The sequence below is a fragment of the Schistocerca piceifrons genome, chromosome 4, assembly GCF_021461385.2.
Source record: "Schistocerca piceifrons isolate TAMUIC-IGC-003096 chromosome 4, iqSchPice1.1, whole genome shotgun sequence".
NCBI classification, from domain to species: Eukaryota; Metazoa; Arthropoda; class Insecta; order Orthoptera; family Acrididae; genus Schistocerca; species Schistocerca piceifrons.
The window spans coordinates 510,149,183-510,164,705 of NC_060141.1; positions in this window are offsets into that span (position 1 = coordinate 510,149,183).

The window sequence follows — 15,523 nt, forward strand, 5'->3', positions numbered from 1 at the left end:
CAAAATTTGTTTCTAATCTGGGAAACAAGAGTTAAACATGAGAAACTGTGTAATAGTAGCATATTTATAACTACTACTCAGTCCATTTATTATATAGGCTATATAAAAATAAATATGTTACAGACCACTGAATATGGCTCATCAATGAAATAAGCGAAATGCATATTGCAAAAAAAAAAAAAGAAAAAAAAAGAAACTGCCTTTCATTTAGTTGGAAAGACTGAACTTGCCTCTACGAATTTTGAAGCAACTAAATTACATTTTCGACAAATATGGGTGCACCGTTGTAACGTAGATTAAAAGCCATAGTACTTTTATTTGAAGTTCCTTTTGTAAAGGTTACCGTTTCAGCGGTATGTATTGAGAAGTATTAATCTCAATGATTCTCAAGGGCGCGTCACACCCCCTTATGGTTGTACGGGGCACGTATTAAAAATATGTGTCTCTTATTTCACTCTATGCTACAACATATTCAAAGCAGATTAAAATCGAAGTGTATCCCTTGGGTAGGTTTGCTTGTCAGTCTCGCGGTTGAAATTGATCATAACATTTCGCTCATCAGTGTCTATTTCAATAACTTCCCTACACTTAAGTATCTTTCAGTGAAATAATATATAATATTTAGAAGTCAAGTTTCTCAGTTAAACTATAGGGCCCCCGTTAAATGCGTCAGTAAATAGGTCCAAAGGTCACAGAAATGCAAGAACGTATTGGCTCACCAGAACTACGACTATAAAGCGCATGGTGCAGAAACTTGACTTCTGCGTTGATGATCGGCTGGTAATCCAATAGCTTACTTTGACAGTAACTCCAGCGTTAATTTCATAGAAATGTTTGACAAACTTGAATCGCATGGAATAGTGGTAGCATGCGTGCTAAATAAGCCTTGAGCGGTATAATTTCTTGGAGCTAATTTATCCGAGTGATTTCTTATAAATTAATTATCTATAAATAGCAAAATATAATTTTGTATTTTCATACCAAAGCGAGTACAGTTACATTGAACTCAAAGAAAAGTCCAGTTTAGAAACTTGGTAATTTATGACAAACAGTAGACACGTATTGGTTTTGCGGAAATATTTCACGTGAATTGCAGTCACAATTTTGTTTCCACCAAATCTCCAACGGGCCAAACCCAATCAGCACATCGGCGCGTGACAGAAGCACTTATGACGCGTTAACTGTTTAACAGGAAGGTATGGGAACATACCTTTGGAGAAAATAAATTAACTCAAAACAGCAGTAATAACGAAACTGAAATCAAATAATTAAATGCTGCAAACAAAATTTTCTGCCTGCTCCCGCTTACTAGGTCGTGCGTTAGCGTGAAATCGTTCTAAAAATGTATTTTGCAGTCATTGCACGTAAACAAAACAGTACTGGATAAAATTAAATAGTGAGATGATGCGTCGTTATAATCAGTGAAACTTGGTGGCAGCCACACCAGTAAATCAGAGCGCATCGGGAAAAACATAATAATTACCGGTTTTGCGGACTGCGAATCGTTGTTTCGCTGTATCATTTTGCGGTCCACTCAAAGGGTCCATTAATTACAGCGTAACAGCGTCCTTTTCGTGGAAGCTGTCACTTCATTCAGATTACTGCAACATGTGCGCCGTGTAACAAAGCCAACAGAATAATGCTGCAGTGTTTTGCAATTTATTTGGCAGGTCTAAATTTAATTAAACATGAGGGATTGGTTCAGTAAAATATCATTATTATTTACCAGCGCGAGATTTCCGTGCAAACTACAGTGTGTTGCAAATTTTCTCGTATTTAGTGGCTTTAGCTTACTATCAACATCTAGTCCATCAGAGATGAGCACTACCTCGTATCCGCCAAAGGCAGAGAGCGTAATCGATTGGAATTACATTAATCACACTGGTATTGTATTCACCTGCGGCTTAGGAAAACAATATACGAGGTGTACTATACAACCAACTGGAGTTTTTATTTTTTAGAAAGTCTTATTTCATTTGTCTACATCAATGTTACCCCCTTCAAAACTGGTACCCGTTAGATATTATACAATAGTGCCAATTTTCGGAAACATTTCCGGAACTTGACCATTGTTACACCTTTTAGCTCTCTCGGCGATTCTTTTTCAGTTTCATCTATGCTTCTAAAGCGGTGGACTCTTAAGGTTTTCTTCATGTTTGGGAAAGTAAAATGTCGCACAGGGCGATTTCTGGCTTCAGAGAAACTGCATAAACGTGTGCAATGAACGGAAGAGAATATGTACGGCGAATTCCATTATGCAAAGAGCTTCCCAATCTGTGTACCTCTTTAGTTCCGCTTATTCGTCCCGTAGAACTGTCTAGTTATTTCTTTCTGGTACACATGAAGCTGTTCTCCATTGCCCTTACGAAGGCTGATAGTTGTCGACGCATGATGCGTTTTCGCTAGGGCTCACCGGACAAACGATTGCAATTAATTGCATGTAATTGAGTTTCTTTCCCTGGCTGAACAGTTAATTCAGAAAAACAACAGTTGTCTCTCAAAGCCTTTCAAGCTAAAAGTGTTGTGACTGTGCTCTTCTGTGATGCTTTATGGTTCCTGGCTGGATGAGGAGAGGGTGGCTTCAATGATGGTCCGTGTCCATGCCACAACTATATACAGTGACTAACGTTCTCTCACAGCTAGCTACGGTGAGAGGCGACGACTGTCACTGTGGAAGACTAGAGCACAGTGCGATGTATTGAGGTGTAATGCGAACTGAGTCCCGATGTGACGTACTGAGGAACACAGATTGAGTGATTGTGACAGCTCGGTCGGCGGTGGCGGCCTATATACACACTGCTCAGAGGGCGTTATCAGCGCGTAGCCTGGGGGCGTGTCTAGGTCTTCTCTTGTCATAGATGCGCGTAGTTCAGCGCCTGCTATACAGTGTTTCCTAGTTGTCAGTGCAACGCGCCTAATGATAATAGCGTTGTGCCACTAAATATTAGTGAAAAGAATTTATATCATAAATTTACGATACAATCACAAACCTGAAACACTCTCATGTGACGTGGATAAATTTAAGAAAGAGTAACATTGGGAAAATCCAAAAGAGAAAACAAAAGTAATCAGGAACATTTTAGGTAAAAACTATATTGAAAAAGGGACATACAGACGAAAAAAAAATTTTTTAGGGAATTCAAAAATTTATCTGTATTTTATTTGGATGTGAAAAAAAAACAGGATAACATTTAATGGGATTGTTAACCTTTTCGTGGTTAAAATTTATTTTGCATATATTTGATAAATAAAAGGCCAAAACCTTTCTTCTTTCATGATAAGTAATATACTTTCACTACCAAAAAAAATTTCAAGCTGACCGATTTCGAATATTGGCGAAGTGGGACACTTTTGTCTCATGTACCTAACCACTGTCATGTTTTCATGTATCCCTAGGACTTTCAGAGTTAAATTTTTAATTTTAGAATGATTTTATCCGGATGGCAATTATGGGAAAAGTATAACAACGAAAATCACGAAATATCGCATATAAGTTTTTAACGTAGCATTTGAAGATGGTAAAAAGTTATTGATGGTGTTTAGCCACAGTCAGGCAATATATTTTGAAAGAATAAATGGCCCTTTGACTGTGTATTACTGTATTTATCTTCTGTAGTCGCTAGATTTCGGTTTTTATGCCATTATCAAGCACAAAGCTAAAGTTCCTCGAACATTAATATGCCATATGCAGTCTTGCCTTAACAGGTATGACATGTTAATAGTGCAACAACTTTTAGCGTTGTTCTTGACAGTGGTATAAAAGCCGAAATCTAGGTAGTACAAAATAATAAATACAGTAATGCACAGTCAAATGACGGTTTATTCTTTCAAAAAAATTGAAGATGGCTTTGACATATCACACTTCAATCAATGTTTTCTACGTTCATGACGTCCCGCTACGTACAAATTATGTACAAACCAGCAGAATCACTAAGGTGTGTAGTAATATTCAAAACAATGTCTGTGATATGTAACAAAATACAATTAGTTACTTCAGACATTCGTGTAATGGAGAAGATGGTGATTTGATCTGATTTTCGTGAAATAGACGCAGTGTGCCAGCTATACAGACGTGCCGCCCCGTCTGATATCTCACAGACTTCTATATGTCCCTCCCGTGGTCAGTAGCACTTTTCTCCAAGTTCAAAAAGCATCTCGCTACACGCTAGCATTAGACAGATATTAGATACAGATGTCCTAACGCTCAAAACTACATATTACGTTATCGCGGCGTATGTGTTGCATATTACTTTAGTGGGGTTTATGTAGCCCATCAAACACGAAAGAGTTAAAAGAGTCGAGCCAGTCAGATTAACCAGGCAGTTGGTGGAATTCTATCAAATTATGAATAAAGCTAACTTGAAACACTAAAAAGGCGTGGTGCGCTAAAAGAAGAGCTGAAAGAACCAGGAGTAACGCAACTTGGTGTAGCAGATACAAAGATTTTTAGGCAGTAAATCTTCGGCTGGACAGTTGTCCTGGTGGAAAAATCCAAGAAGAGCGTAACAACTCGGTCTGACGAGTGAATGAAATCCCTTTCTAAAAGAATGAAAGTAATACAGGCACAAAGAGATGCCAAAACAAAACGCTGAAAATGCCCTTTAGTGTACATTGGGTGGTGCAGCGGGCCCCAAAAGAGAATACAACCAGGATATGCTAATACTGCCCCATCTCCAGTTGGGAGTACGGTGAGAATTCCGCTGCGTCTTCATCGACACCTGCTGTCGGGGAGTAAGACGCGTCTGCTGCAGGTAGTGGGCGGCTGTGGGGTGCCCCGTTGCCCCTGCGCCGTCATCCTGAGCCCATTAATCACGCGGCAGAATGGGAGACGTGGCAGCGCCAGCCTGCAGGGGTGTAATCGCTCTCAAACAGGATCACGCGGGCCCGGAGCCGCCGGAAATCGGCTAACAATGGCTGTTTACCGCGATAACGGGAAATCACTGGGGCAACTTCCCGCCCGTCACCCGAGCGTTCTCAGCCTGTGACGATCCAAGGACGCGTTACAAATGAGGCTAATTTTCCAGAGATCGTCGATAAGACATTCACAAAGAGTAAGTGGTGAAGGCCTGTCTGCCGATAATTTTCAACAAAGCTGTATATTGAGACAGGGGATATCAACTATGGCACTAGAAAAGTTAGCTAACCATTGTGTGGTCACTCACGTTTAGTGTCTGGACGTAAAGCAAAACGTCACAGCCAGAATTTTGTCGATGACAAATTATGAACGAGCATTCCACGCGTCACTGTGTTTATAATATTAGGAGGAGGAGAAGGAGGAGATTAGTGTTTAACACGCCGTCGACAACGAGGTCATTAGAGACAGAGAACAAGCTCGAATTAGGGAAGCAAAACGGCCGTGCCCATTTAAAGGAACAATCCCGTCATTTGCCTGAAGCGATTTAGGGAAATCATAGGAAACCTAAATCAGGATGGCCAGATGCGGGTTTGAACCGTAGTCCTCCCAATGCGAGTCCACTGTGTTGACGAATGCGCTACCTCACTCGCGTGTTAATATTACTCTCGTCTGCGTTGGCAGAGAGTGCCATTTCATTTTCCTCAGTATCTGATCTCATAAAATATTTGCTGTCTCCGTCTACTTGATTTTGACCAAGCATCTAACAAGTGGATTAAGTGAAATCTTGTGTAAGTAATTAAAATAATATGTGACTGGGCTAATGGCCTGCTTCAGCTAAAGTACAGCGTTTCTTTGCCGGGGCCCTAGGAAGCGAAGTGTGGCAGGCCCATCGCTCCAGGCGCTTTACATCAGAAAAAAATTCTCATCCCTGCCCATGACTGAAGCCAGGACCTCTTGGGCAGGAGTCTGGTGCTCTACCTGCTAGACCACCACGGCCACGAATCTATCGAAAACTAAAAAAAATTGTAAACTCAATTTTTTATACAATCACAGAATTTTTTTATATCAACCGATATACTCCACCATAGGCTATCATCAGACCGACTGAAATCAGCATTACATGGTCACCAAGTAATGCTTTCTCAGCGATTCCAATAAAGTATTGATGAAAGCTAGTGACGGTCGTTACTTGACGTTTAATTTTGCACTATAAAGCCGACTTCCAGTTGTCGAATACATCTGAAGCGCTGTTGAAGTTGTACTAGATGTTAGTGCTGTTTCCTCCAAACACTTTTTGTCACACATCAGTGTTCGTTAAATATTCAACACCATGAAGAATAAGCGCGAATAAAATATATTTTATACCATAGATTTATTACGAGGTTATATGCTAATGTTCATAAGTGCGGAACGACTCATGGTCTCAGACTCTTAAGCTTCAGTGATAATCTAAACGTTGTCGCATGGGTTCGAGAAGGTCTGAACATATTTGTGGGTAATCTCTCTCCGTGGAAATGGTAACCGTGTTTATAAACCTTTGAAGACAGTTCATGGAGGACCGTAGCGATTATCAACTTTTCACAAACATTCTGTATTTCGTCCACAATGGGTATTCCAGCACACAGTCGTAGCTGCGTAGGATCCAGGTCTGTCCATTTGTCCCAAGATTCCAAGATGGTTGTCGTGTCAGAAAGCGCTGTTCAAGCCGTAATTTGAAAGCCTGGCAACTCTATTTCCCAAAGACCCTTTATTCTGCCCTTTTCTGAATCTCCTACTTGCTGATAATGACATACTGTGAAGTCGAAGAAGTATATGTCACTTGCTTTTTGTCGGTGCAGGTCCACGGCTTCATATTTTGACTGCTGTAATTTTTAGCTTTATAAATAACAACAAAATTTTTTGGGGAATGTTAGCTGATTTCCCTTCCAAATTAAAAATGGCACTAATCGGGTGCAATCGAATACCTTTGCGCTGTGAAAAAGCAGTACACCGCCATCTTGAAACCGAGCACGTCTGTAGCTGTCAAAACATCTTTTTGCTGCACGCATCGATAGCGAAAGAAGACTCCCTCCACAAACACCCACCTTCAGCTAAGGCTGCAGATTTATTCTGGCGTCTTATGACGTCATTCCCATAACGCCAAACAAGCGTCTTACGATGTGACTCCCCTAGCGTCAATCAAGCCTACATCACAGTTTGATGTGTCTTTTGAATCAATGTAAGTTTAATACAATTTTAAGCTAACTATATGGATAATTGACTGCATCCAAATGACGTTGGGAGCCCCTCACAGCCTTCTGGCTCCGTTCGAATACAAATCGTATTTATACTACACTGAGATAAAAAAGCATCACAACACCATGAAGGAGTTCTGTGACATAAACGAAAGTTGGTAGACGTGTTTCCAAATCCGAAATATGAATTAAGATTTCACACCAGTCACATGAGGATGCAAATCAGGTTTGCTTCAGATAAACATTGTAAAGATCGTGAGCGTTAGTTACCTTTGAGATTTGACGTGGTGAGTTAATATTAATCAAGATTGCCTTTAAGGTGACAAAGACCTATTACTATCGCCTCACTGGGTTTGAACGAGGTCTTGTAATAGGGATACGAGAAGCTGGATGTTCCTTCTGCAGTGCTGCAGAAAGGACGATGTCAAAGTTAGCGTAAGGAGGGCTCTGCGTGAAGCGTTCAGTGAATTCGAAAGTAAAATTCTATGTACCGACTTGACAGAAAATCCTAGGAAGTTCTGGTCTTACGTTAAATCAGTAAGTGGATCGAAACAGCATATCCAGACACTCTGGGATGATGATGGCATTTAAACAGAGGCTGACACGCGTAAATCTGAAATACTAAACAACTTTTTCTAAAGCTGTTTCACAGAGGAAGACCGCACTGCAGTTCCTTCTCTAAATCACTGGCTGACATCGAAATAAGTGTCCAAGGAATAGAAAAGCAACTGAAATCACTCAACAGAGGAAAGTCCACTGGACCAGACGGGATACCAATTCGATTCTACGCAGAGTACGCGAAAGAACTCGCCCCCCTTCTAACAGCCGTGTACCGCAAGTCTCTAGAGGAACGGAAGGTTCCAAATGATTGGAAAAGAGCACAGGTAGTCCCAGTCTTCAAGAAGGGTCGTCGAGCAGATGCGCAAAACTGTAGACCTATATCTCTGACGTCGATCTATTGTAGAATTTTAGAACATGTTTTTTGCTCGCGTATCATGTCGTTTTTGGAAACCGAGAATCTACTCTGTAGGAATCAACATGGATTCCGGAAACAGCGATCGTGTGAGACCCAACTCGCTTTATTTGTTCATGAGACCCAGAAAATATTAGATACAGGCTCCCAGGTAGATGCTATTTTCATTGACTTCCGGAAGGCGTTCGATACAGTCCCGCACTGTCGCCTGATAAACAAAGTAAGAGCCTACGGAATATCAGACCAGCTGTGTGGATGGATTGAAGAGTTTTTAGCAAACAGAACACAGCATGTTGTTATCAATGGAGAGACGTCTACAGACGTTAAAGTAACCTCTGACGTGCCACAGGGGAGTGTTATGGGACCATTGCTTTTCACAATATATATAAATGACCTAGTAGATAGTGTCGGAAGTTCCATGCGGCTTTTCGCGGATGATGCTGTAGTATACAGAGAAGTTGCAGCATTAGAAAATTGTAGCGAAATGCAGGAAGATCTGCAGCGGATAGACACTTGGTGCAGGGAGTGGCAACTGACCCTTAACATAGACAAATGTAATGTATTGCGAATACATAGAAAGAAGGATCTTTTATTGTATGATTATATGATAGCGGAACAAACGCTGGTAGCGGTTACTTCTGTAAAATATCTGGGAGTACGCGTGCGGAATGATTTGAAGTGAAATGATCATATAAAATTAATTGTTGGTAAAGCGGGTACCAGGTTGAGATTCATTGGGAGAGTCCTTAGAAAATGTAGTCCATCAACAAAGGAGGTGGCTTACAAAACACTCGTTCGACCTATACTTGAGTATTGCTCATCAGGGTTATTTGGTAACCGTGATAGCGTTACGGAGATGTTTAGCAAACTCAAGTGGCAGACTCTGCAAGAGAGGCGCTCTGCATCGCGGTGTAGCTTGCTCGCCAGGTTTCGAGAGGGTGCGTTTCTGGATGACGTATCGAATATATTGCTTCCCCCTACTTATACCTCCCGAGGAGATCACGAATGTAAAATTAGAGAGATTCGAGTGCGCACGGAGGCTTTCAGACAGTCGTTCTTCCCGCGAACCATACGCGACTGGAACAGAAAAGGGAGGTAATGACAGTGGCACGTAAAGTGCCCTCCGCCACACACCGTTGGGTGGCTTGCGGAGTACAAATGTAGATGTAGATGTAGACTAGCAGGAATGTAACCACTGTACATAATTGCTGGCAACGATGGTCACGAGAATGTAGCGTCGCTAGAAGACCGATCTCTGGACGGCCACATGGCACTACTGACAGGGAAGACCATCGTGTCCAGTGTATGGTTCGGGCGCATCATACTGCATCTGCGGCTGCAAACTGAGCAGCAGTTGGCACCATAGTGACACGAAGAACTGTTACAAATCAGTTACTTCAAGTACACCTCCGAGCCAAACGACCCGTAGCGTGTATTTCGCTGACGCCAAACCACCGCCATTTGCGACTTGAATGGTATCAAGCGCGAGCTCGTTGGAGGGCAGAATGGGGATCTGTTGCGTTTTCTGATGAAAGCCGGTTCTGCTTCGGTGCCAGTGACAGACGTGTGAATTGGCTAGAAGGTGGCCAGTTGAGGGCCTGTCATCCAACCTGTCAGCGCGCTAGAAACACTGGGCCTGCTCCTGCAGTTACGGTCTGGCATGCAGTTTCGTATGACAGCGGGAGCACTCTCGTAGTAGTCCTATGCACTCTGCAAATTTGTATGTCAATCTGGTGATTCGATCTGTTATGCTGCCATTCACGAATAGCTTCCCGTGGGTGTTTTCCAACGTGGTACCGCTCGCCACATATAGCTGTTGTAACCGAACATGCTCTACAGAATGTCGACATGTTCCCTTGTCCTGTACGATCATCAGATCTGGTCCAATCGAACGCGTATGTACGTCATCGGAAGACGATTCCAGCGACACCCATTCTGCTAATCGAGTGTGATAGTAATTACGTAGTTCTGCAATTTGTGTTACGACTCCAACTCAGTAATGTACATTCTTTAAGAATTAGGCCTACATTCAATCGCGGCAGAACTTCGGGAATCAGAGCAGAACAGATGAGAATCGGCACTTCTATGGCGCTTTTACATCACCAAGTTCTCGACTTTCTTCGGTAGAGATTGCTCACCTCTGGACTTGAACTCGTATGCGAGAATCTCGTACAATGTATCAGCAAATTTCATGAACTTCTTTCTACGGCTTGCTTGTAGCATTTGTTGCTGCTGTGTTGTTGTAGTTGTATTCAGTCCGAAGTCAGCTGTAAGAAAGTATTTTAAGGAGCTACTGTTCACTTCTTGTCTTTATTGTTTGTGGTCAACGTTTCGCTTTCTTACACGGTCAGAATGCAAATAAATTAATTTCAGAAAACAGTTTCTGTTTCGGCGTAACACCAAGCACCTGCATGTCGGCGTGGAACGTTACAGCAGAGGGGGCTGTGAGACGACGTCAGCCAATAGTACTCTGACGAACCCCACTCTAGGACGACACCAAGATAGGATCGATATCTGCACTAAGAGTATATAAGCGCCGCATCGCCGTGGGCGACAAGCCGTCATACAAACGCTACAGCAGTGACTTATGAACTGTATTGTTTTGCTTGCATTGAAATTGTATATACCATAACCATTGATTATTACCATAAGTAACCACTGATTATTTGAATGTTACCATTTGCTTGCGACACACCTTTGTGTGTATTGTCAATTTAACGTACTGTAATAAACTCCATTAACACGATTTGCTTGAACAGTTGTCTTGCGATCCGAGAAGAAAGCTGCCTAGGCACCCTATATTAGACGAGTGGCCAGATACAAAGTTTCCTTGTTAATATGCTTCTCTTCGTCGAGAAGGCTTTTCTTACTACTGACAATCTACAGTTTATCTTTTCTCTAGTTCTGGTTAATTCTTAACATTTATGTGGCCCTGTCCATAACGCGCCAAGACGAGAGAATAAATGCCCGTGTTTTACTTTTATTGTTTTCATCTTATAATATCTTTTCAATCACAACACAATACCGCTCAACTAATACCACAAGTGAGTTGCCATATCTGACAGTACTACTGTTTTAATGACGAACTTCAGATGTTTTATTTGTGTTACCTGAACTTTAATTCTTTTCCCAAATTTCTCCTAAAAAGTTTCTTACCTTTTTGCTTAATGTATGGACTGAGTAACATACGTGACATGCTACCGCCAGATCTTAGTGGTTTCCCCTACAGCCATCCTGCCTCCCTGTTGATGTACAGTAACCAGCTGCAGTTATGAGTCGAAGTATAACCTTCCGCCCGCTGTATTTTTACGTAATAACTTAATGCAAGGCTCAGCCTCATATGCGGAAAACTTCAGTTTGTGTAGCTTTTTAAAACTAGTGTGTTATGTTTGTGTGATCCGTTTAAATAAATAAACTTGAATACTTCATCGTCACTGTTTGTTCCATGATTTATCGGTGACTGAAATTCATTCCAAGTTAATGAAAGTTTTCTGCGAATGTCGTAATAAATGGGTGACTACATTCAAATGAGGCCATACTTCTCTTGAAGATGACCGTGTAAGGCACTAACTGGCGTTCCGAATGCAAGCCACCTAAACGAACGAGAAGAAAAATAATGCGAAGCGGCCTGTACTGCGAGCGACAGAAATCATATTTCATTAGGATACTACAGCTGTCCAGCAAGGCGCTTACGCAATGGGAAAACTGAGCGATGTGGAGTAGAAACTGTCTGAATAAGCACCTTTTTTCACCAGATTTGGCACTTTTTGATTTCTACCTATTTCCTCTTCAGAATCGCGTATTGGCTGTAAAGTAATTCGAGTCCAGTGTGGAAGTGGTGACGTCAGCTGCATATTCTCCAACATCACAATTCGGTCTATTCCTCAGAAAGAAGTTGAAAAATTTGTATTGGAATTGGAATAAAAGAAGATTATTTGGAAAACATTAGTGCATTTTTACCTAAAGGAGACACTAACGGTCTGTGAACGAGGGAACCTTAAAATCCCAGAGACACAGGGAGAGCATGCACATCACCAGACAATGAACTCAAACTCCAAGAGTGCTACTGTAGTGACTGGGAACGGCTACACCGTTCATGCATTACTTTTTTTCCTACTGTAGGTCAAAGTGATTATATATGATACAGCGGACAGTCCAAGGAAAGTCACAAGATTTACACCTCAACAGGAGACGCCGTTCTGCAGATTCCAACGAACTAAACTTTGGTCAGGGGTAAACGTGATAAAGGTGATTTTTGACATGTAACTGCCGAAAAAGGTGTTCGTGTTAATTTTCTTTTATTTATTCAAACTTCTTTCCTAATAGTTTTCTGACTTTACCTGTGGCTAGCCTATATAGAGCTGCGTCCGATCACGCCTCGGAAGGTCCAATGCTACCGACCGACCATCGTATCATCCTCAGGCGATAGGCGTAACTGGATGCAAATATGGAGGGGCATGTGGTTAGCACACCGGTCTCGCAGCCATTGTCAGTTTTCGTGACCGGAACCTTTACTTCTCAATCAAGTAGCTCCTTCACAAGGGCTGAGTGCACCCCGGTTGCCAACAGTATTCGGCAGACCCCCACGTTCACCCTTCCAAGTGGAAGCTAAGCTTGACAGCCCTTAACTTAGATGTTCTGACGGGAACCGTTGTTACCAATGCGGCAAGGCCGTTGGCTAGCTCATATGTAATTAATGGGAATTAAAGTGCATGATGTTTGAAACTTATATTGAGGAAATCTCGGTCAATATAAACTGCAAGAGTATTATTACACTAGTATGTACATAGTTTAAACTGCCCACCTCTAGGTGTTAGCTGTATTATTACTTTTCATGTGGTTTCGAATGGTTGCATATACTTACATGTAGAAGTGGCACTGTGGATGGTTCATAGTATGATGGTTACTTTTGGAACATGCGTGCCATAATATGTACAGTCTGATTACTTTGTAGTTGGTTGTTTCCTATATCACAACACAAAATATTGTAGCCAGCCCGAGTGGCCGAGCGGTTCTAGGCGCTACAGTCTGGAACCACGCTGCTGCTACGGTCGCAGGTTCGAATCTTGCCTCGGGTATGGATGTGTGTGATGTCTTTAGGTTAGTTAGGTTTAAGTAGTTCTTAGTTCTAGGGGACTGATGACCTCAGAAGTTAAGTCCCATAGTGCTCAGAACCATTTGAACCATTTTGAAAATATTGTACATAAGGTTGTAGTGATAACCTGCTGGTCCAGCAAAACAGTTTGAACAAGTAAGAGGAAATTAATTCATTTAGATTTTTATCAACTTCATGCGTCAAACATAGTCATCACAAACATCAATGCTGAACAGTATCCAAGCTTCAAAGTTTTCCAAAATATTATACGAGGGTTTTTAAGAAACAGTGGTTCAAATGGCTCTGAGCACTATGCGACTTAACTTCTTAAGTCATCAGTGGCCTAGAACTTAGAACTAATTAAACCTAACTAACGTAAGGACATCACACACACCCATGCCCGAGGCAGGATTCGAAACTGCGACCGTAGCGGTCGCGCGGTCCCAGACTGTAGCGCCTAGAACCGCACGGCAACTCAGGCCGGCAGGAAACAGGGAGTTCCCACAAATACTGGTACCCGTTCCAGGAGTACGATAGTCTATCCTCCTAGTTACGAGCGTACCACTTTCTCGTAGCCGTTGTGTTGGACTAAAATGGTGCACGTTGTGCGTGTCTGCCGGTACATACCAGATTTGAAAATGACACTATGTTCAAAGTTACTCTATATTCAAGCGGTATAGTTGCAGACAGGGGTTCCTCCTAAAAGCCTTCTCTAGTAATTCACCTCCACAATCCCAAGAAGCCTGTAACAGGAATTATGAAACAGCTTGTAGCGTACAAGTAGCACTCCAGATCACCACATGTGACGTCCTTCGCCAAATCTTGCCTACGAAACTCAAATGCAGGGCATCAATACGAGGCGCCCGTTCCTCTCAGATGCTGCTTTGTAACGAAGGAAGAAAATGGTTCAAATGGCTCTGAGCACTATGGGACTTAACATCTGTGGTTATCAGTCCCCTAGAACTTAGAACTACTTAAACCTAACTAATCTAAGGACATCACACACATCCATGCCCGAGGCAGAATTCGAACCTGCGACCGTAGCAGTCGCGCGGTTCCGGACTGAGCGCCTTAACCGCGAGACCACCGCGGCCGGCAACGAAGGAAGAAAGATCGGGTTTAACGTCCGTCGACATCTAGGCCATTAGCGACGAAGCACAAGTTTGGATTGTGTCAAGAATGGGGAAGCAAATTGGTCGTGCCCTTTCAAAGGAACCAGCCCAGCTTGTACCTTAAGCGATGTAGAGAAACCGTGGAAAACCTAGATCTGGATGGCCGGGCGCTTGTGTGAACTGTCGGCCTCCCGAATGCAAGTCCGTTGGACTAACCACTGCGCTACCTCGCTTTGCTGCTGCTTTAGAGGCTTCGGCCGAACGCCATGCGGCGACGCTCTCTCCTTGTTCGGCCTGAGCCGCGGCACAGACGCGTGTGCAGCAGCGGCGGCGCTGTCAGAGGCTAATCTCCTGCGCCGCGCCGCGCCTCGTGTCGTAAAGTAGCCAGCCCGCCGAGTGCCTGCTGGAGTGGCACGTCCTCCAGCTTCCTCCAGCTCTGTCGCGCCCACGCAGCCGCCTGAGACGGGACGGGGCGGAATGAAGACATCAGAGCCGCCGCCCGCGCCGTTCAATTCCGAATTAAGCGCGGTAGCCGCCGCCTGCGCGGCCCCCTGTATTTAATTGAATGACGCAGCAGCTCGCGGCGGGCCTAACAAATTAGCCTTGTGGTCCGCTGCCGCTGCCGCTGCCGCCTCGCCCCGCGCAGCAATTCGAGGACGGCTCCACTGGCATGCAGTCGAGTGCGCCGCTCCTCGAAGAACATTTGTGCGTCGACAGCTTCCGTACTGTTGCCGGCACCAGCTTCTTCTGTAGCATCTTTGTAACGTTATCCAGTGTCGGCCGTTCTGCAGCGTAACGCTGACCCGTCGTAACGACGCTTGTATGACTGGCGGTAACCAAAGAGCATTCAGCACTGCGAGGTGGAAGTGGAGAAGACTGGGGCGCACCATATGCTTTGGGTACGATCAATTAGTCGTAGCTCTTTTCGCCAACGTTTCTAAACAATCGTTCGTCTGCCAGTTTCTTCAGGTTCCGAGGGTGCTGTATGCTCAGTAAACGAAAAACTCTCTAGCTGCTAGTGAGAACTGTATTAAGTCCACACTATCGCTTTCGACCTTTATATTAAGCCATTTTCGAGTGTATATGAAAACTATAGCGTAGAGAAGGAACGACAAGTTACGTCAAATGGCTCTGAGCACTATGGGACTTGACATCTCAGGTCATCAGTCCCCTAGAACTTAGAACTACTTAAACCTAACTAACCTAAGGATATCACAGACATCCATGCCCGAGGCAGGATTCGAACCTGCGACC